Raw genomic sequence first — 6,643 nt, 5'->3', positions numbered from 1 at the left:
CCTCTACCCCTATGGACAGAAGGAAGAAGAAAAAGACACCAACCGCCTAGCAACACGTGTAGCCTTTTATAATATAATAGAATAAAGCACTTGAACCACTAACACAAGTGTGTCGATGTTTACCTTAGTCTATCGTCTTTACCTTTATTTTTTTCCTTCTCTGCACTAACTATTAGAACTACGAGAGTCACAGTCTACATTTTCAAGTACTTTAACTGATAAAGTTAACAGCTCAAAAATTGTTGAAGAAAAAAATAGAAGCTTTTAATACAACACTAGCTCGTTTACTATATAAACATACGCCTTGAGAACACGCAAAATTTGCCTGCGCCCCAACACTCAAAGGTACAATGATGACATCAGATTGTCGAAACAAGAGAGAAGACTTCCTGGGAAGAAGTGGAAAACAACCAAATTGGAGATGCACAGGCAAGCTTACATTAAAGCTAAAAGCAAGACTAATCAGCTTATCAAAGATTCCAAGGTGAAGCATGCTCAGAATAAAATCAATGACAATAGAAGCAATTCTAAAGAACTTTTAAAGATCATTACAGGCCTCTTACTCCATGAAACTGCAATCAACCTGCCGCCGCACAGAGACGTGCAGACGCTGGCAGAGGATTTCTCTGATCACTTCAACAACAAAATTAAAAAGATCAGAGAGGAGTTCGATCAAACTCCAACTCAAACAACGGTGGCAAATTTAAAAGAATTTCAGCCTGAAACAAATGAGGAAATGTCCTAAATACATACAAACTCTCAATAAGACCTGTTTGTTAGATGCCATTCCGACTTGGTTTATAAAATACTGTGTTGCAGAAGTTACACTAGTAGTAACTTCTATAGTAAACAGCAGTCTCCAAGAGGCTTATGTCCCTCCCATATGTAAACATGCGCTCGTTACACCACTGCTCAAGAAATCAAATTTAGACAAAAACCTCATGAGCAACTGCCATCCAGTCTCCAATTTGACTTTCCTATCAAAAGTACTGGAGAGGCTTGTACCATTACGACTCAAAAACTATCTTTCAGCCAAAGGTCTTGCCGCCAATTTCAATCAGCCTATAGAGAATTTCACAGCACAGAGACTGCCCTCCTTAGAGTACACAACGACATCGCCCAATACGCTGATCAAAAACAGTGTGCAGACCTTATTTTGCTTGACCTGAGTGCAGCTTTTGACACCCTCGATCAAGACCTTTTATTACAGCGGCTCAGAGTATACTTCGGCATCGGAGGATCTGCTCTCAAATGGCTGGAATCCTATCTCAAAGACCGATCCCAATCAGTTTACCTAACATCTCCTCATGGCAATCCGACATCAGAGGCTGGCAGTGTGAGATCATCGTCAGTTCAGCTTCATTATTGAGTCCCTCAAGGCTCAGTCCTTGCATCTATGTTATTTACATCTTAGAAACATTGGCAGAATAAGGAAATTTATTGATGAAAAAAACCACAAAAACTCTTGTTCATGCTTTTATTTTAAGTCACCTTGATTATTGTAATTCCCTTCACAACTTCATTATCTGACATTGTTAAGCAACACAAGTTAGATAATCACATGTACGCTGATGACACCCAGCTGTACATACCAATCAACCGGGGAGAAGAACTTGAAGAAGATCAACAGATTTCAACCCTTCAAAACTGTCTTTAAGATATCAAGGACTGGATGTTTGACAATAAACTTAAACTTAACGAAAACAAGACAGAAATAATCTTAATGGGAACAAATCACTTTAGAGCAAATGTACAATTTGAGAGTTTGGATCTATGCATTGCAACTGTTATGGCAGAAAAATCAAGTGCCATACGAAATCTTGGCTTTTATTTTTACCCTGATTTTTCCATGAAAACACACGTCACTAGAATTTGTAAAACCAAGCACTTCCATCTTAGAAACATCGGCAGAATAAGGAAATTTATTGATGAAAACGCCACAAAAATTCTTGTTCATGCTTTTATTTTAAGTCACCTTGATTATTGTAATTCCCTTCTTTTTGGTATTCCAGGTTCTACCCTTGCCAGACTTCAAAAGATTCAAAACAGGGCAGCTAGACATATAACTCTGAGAAAGATTTCAGACCATGCCAGTGATATTTTGAAAACCCTCCATTGGTTGACAGTGAGAGAGCTCATTGAATTTAAAATTGTGTGCATGGTTTATAGATCTTTACATCAGTGCTCACCAGATTACCTTTCAGAACGTATGGAAATGTACGCACCATCTCGTGATTTAAGATCTTCAAATGACCATCAGCTCTCAATGCCTAGGTCCAGAACAATGTTGGGTGAAAGGGCCTTTTCCATCTGTGCCCCAAAACTTTGGAACAATTTGGATTTAGCTGCTAAAATGTCTCTTTCAATTGGTCAATTTAAATCAAAGTTGAAGACAATGTTTTTCCGGAAAGTACGGGTATATTTATAATGCTTGAACTCTATATCTGAACTATCTGTCAGTTTGGGTTTTTTGGGTTTTGTTTTTGTTTTAATTTTTTTTAGGGGGGGGGGGTTGAATTTATGCATGTCGTAGTGGTACTTAGCTTCAGAGCTTTTGTGTGTGTATGTGTGTTTGTTTTCGTGTATGTGCGTTTGTGTGCGTGTGTGTGTGTGTATGTGTGTGTATGTGTGTATGTGTGTGTATGTGTGTGTGTGAGTGTGTGTGTGTATGTATGTGTGAGTGTGTGTGTGTGTGTTTGTGTGTGTGTGTGTGTTTCGTAAGCGCCACCGAGCACTTTTTGTGGATTCTGGCGCGTTATAAATTCATTTTTTATTATTACTATTATTATTATTATTATTATTATTATTATTATTATTATTATTATTATTATTATCATTATTATTATTATTATTATTATTATTATTATTATTATTATTATCATTATTATTATTATTATTATTATTATTATTATTATTATTATTATTATTATTATTATTATTATTATTATTATTATTATTATTATTATAATTAGATCTACTGTATGTCGACAACATTTTTTTTTAATAAAGAGAAACACATCGACAGTAAAATGGCCTTTTGGAGCTCGAAAAAAAGTAAAACAGACAGACAGACAGACAGAAACAACAGAGGGAAAGCAAAGAAGTAGGAACTACCAGTGGCGTCCTCCAACAACCCGCAACAAAGTCTCCAGCAGTTGCCAAAAGACCAAGCACGAGCTGTTCTTGTGACCCAGAGCCTGGGAGGAGTGGGGAAGATTGGGGAGGCATTCCTCAGTGGCGACCATTATAGGCAGGATGCCGACAGATGCGAGGTAATAAATAAATTCAACTGTCTTTTTGTGGTAAGTGTCTTACAGCGCTCGCAACTGTATACGGTCAAAAGAGCGCGGGTGACACATAAAATATTTTTAGTTGGGTTGGAATTAATTTTGAATTTTGACCGGGTGGCGGCAGAAGCCTACTCTTATCGATTTTTGAATAACCAAGGAATCTTTAACGTGCGCAACTTGCACACACGACCTCCGAAATTTGTTGCCCTTATCCGAGAAGGCTATGGGTTAGATCTCACCTACCCTAAGATCAGGGGTTGGCTGAAAGAAAGCAGTAAGAAGAAGCCAAGGAATAGCAGTAGAAAGGCTGCAGAAAGAGTCAGGAGCCCAGAGGTGGGGGCAAAGGAAGAATGTGGTGGGGGCAGAAAGTGAAGAAGAAAGCAGATGATAGAACATGGTTAGAGAGCAGGAAAGGAGGTGAAAGGAGAGGATATTTCTAGAAGAACATTTTCAGTTGCTGTCAAGTTTTCAGGTTTCTAACCCGGGACCTATTGAATAAGACTAAGAGGCAAACACCGTAACCTCTAGACTACGAACCCCCCCCCCCCCCCCTTTCAATTGTCTACCTAATTCATGTATTTCTCTATCTTTAGAGCCTTTGTCTGTTAAACACAGAGGCAAAACAAGCATGGTGGTCTGGCATGATACAGTGTACCAGTATACATGTAGTGAGGTCGGATCTCCCAATGCAAAGTCCATCCCCGGTGGGACCAAGCCGAGTTGGTACAAACCTTTGAAAACTCTCAATTCAACCCAAATTCATTAACACCCGTTACGGATTCGAACAAGGGTCATAAGCACTGCAGCCCAGCAAGATACCAACCAACTAAGCTAACGGGGCGCCCATATTGTTTCGCTAGAGATCGTGCCTTCATAACCCTAACAACTTCATTATAATAATGCCTTGTCCCAGAAGCTTTGGCCAAGTCTTCCCTTATGACTAGCAGCCAATAGGAAAATCGTTTGGTCAAGTACACATCACATTATGGTCGTCCTTAACGTAAAAGAGATGAGTTCGAACCAGACTTCAGAAAGTTTATTTCTGATAACTTTTCCATTTTTTCTTGGCTAGATCCTCTTTTCTTTTTTCTTTTCTTTTCTTTTTCTTTTTTTTTTTGGGGGGGGGGGGTGGGTAAGTGTTTTACAGCGCTCGCAACTGCATAAGGTCATATGAGCGCGCGGGACACATTAAACATTTTCAGTAGGTAGGAAATTTTGATTTTTTCCAGGGTGGGGGCCAAAGCCTACTCTTGTCGATTTTGGACCACCAAGGGATCTTTAACGTGCGCAGCTTGCACATGGGCCCTCCGAGATTTTTTTGCCCTTGTCCAAGAATGCTAGTTGTAGATCTTTCCCACCAGAAGATCAGGGGTGTGATTGAAAGACAGCTGTAAGAAGGAGCCAAGGAGTAGCAGTAGAAAGGCTGCAGAAAGAGTCAGGAGCCCAGAGGAGGGGGCAAAGGAGGTGAGGGGGTGGGGCACAAAGTGGAGAGCAGGAAAGGAGGAGAAAGGAGACAATTTTAAAGAAGAAAATATTTTCGTCGCTACCCAAATTCGAACCCGGGACCTTTGAATGAGAGGCGACCTCCTTAACCTCTAGGCCACGAGAGCCCCGCCCCTTAGTATTCTCTATCTCATGAAACCTAGACAGATAGGATCAAAGAACCCCACTTACTACAAGATCTAATAAATAATGTCCAAAGAGACGTTAACATTAACATTCATTGGGGGGGGGGTGCAGAAGGTGGAGGGGGCATTATGACTAGGGAAATTTTAAGTACCGTAATAATCAAATCATTTTCCTAGAGAGTTACGGAACAGATGAGAATTCAACATTCAAGAGTAGATCTAATTATGTCCGGGACCACAAAAAAATGACATCAGCACCTGGTCTTGTATCGTCAACAGTGAAGGGAACAATTGGGCACGCATATATCACGTGAACATAAAGGCCGACCGTGTTTGACTCTATTTCTATACAGCAGTTTTCCGCGAAGTTCGTTGACTCAGATGTTTGACATATCCTGAAGGTTTTTTTGGTTCAGTATACGGTCGAATCTGCTCGAACGGCCTTTAATTTGTCCAAGACAATCACCTTGGGCAAACGACCACTTCCTACTTGCTTGTTATTTCAATAGAGTATAGGCTTACATGTACATATTGTGGTGTATACAGCATTAATTATTGTAATGACAATGTCCAAGAAGACCACCTGTCTAAGTAATACTGTCCCCGGGGTTTTATGCACCCCGCATAATTTAGCCAAATTTGATCATTTGTTGCCTAATTTCTGATTATTTTCCTATTATAATTCTATGTTAAAATTAACAGAATCGCATAATTTCACATTTTTTGGCTCTGTTTGCAGAATTATGACCACATTTTCTCCTCGATAATGGACAGGTTCAATTGTATTTCACGCTGGAAACTGATTCGAATTCCGGACAACAAAACGAGTCGGTTTTCTCTGTGATCACTACTTTGACAAGCAAAGCAAAATGGACGTTGTATACTTCTGTGACAATATCCACCTAATCTCAATACTTATTTTCGACTCTCAAACCAAAAGATTACATCTATCTTACAGGTCATGTACTCCTCACGGTTGACTAATTCTGAGTAATTCACCATTTCCCTGGAAAATTTCGTCTCAGACTAAGGTGCACACTACGGCTGGATCGGGCGATCGCCCGACTCGATCGCCTGAAACTGAAAACAAACACGTTTGTTTAGACGACGGAGTCAGCCGATCCCATCCGGTGTGGCCACCCCGTGAACTATTTGTAAGGTAGTTTACAGTAAATAATTGTAATAATGCGTCTTCACCCAAAGGGTGGTTTTAATGTATAGATCCTGAATACAGAAACTTTTCTTCCATTACTAGATCAAGACTTTTGAGAAAAAAATATAATTGTTTGGTCACTGGCTTACAGAGGTGTCCTGCAAAGTTTCGTGCGCCTTGGCAAATTCAATAAATGAGAGAATATTTTTTTACGCGGACAAGCGAAAGTGAACATTCTATAGTGCTGAGCTAGTTTGTTTTGTGTTTTTTTAAACATGTCAAATTACTCATAGCACGGGCGTCTGTGGTGTAATGGTCGGACATTTCTCTGTCTGATTTTGATTCCTTTGAAAAAAAAAACAGTTTATTTTTATGAAGTGCATCGGTCTGTCTGGTGGGACGTTACGTCCCTCTCAACCAGGGTTAGCCCTGAGTGACAACCAAGGTCCAAACAGCGTACCTTCTAAATAATATACAAAATGATCTACATTATGTCGACGGGGGACGAGAGACATTGACAAATAACCTTTTAAAAAAAATACTTCTCGAAAATCACATTTACGCAAAATGCG

Source organism: Aplysia californica, unplaced genomic scaffold, assembly GCF_000002075.1.
Source record: "Aplysia californica isolate F4 #8 unplaced genomic scaffold, AplCal3.0 scaffold00965, whole genome shotgun sequence".
NCBI lineage: Eukaryota > Metazoa > Mollusca > Gastropoda > Aplysiida > Aplysiidae > Aplysia > Aplysia californica.
Note: the sequence above shows the minus strand (reverse complement) of the source record.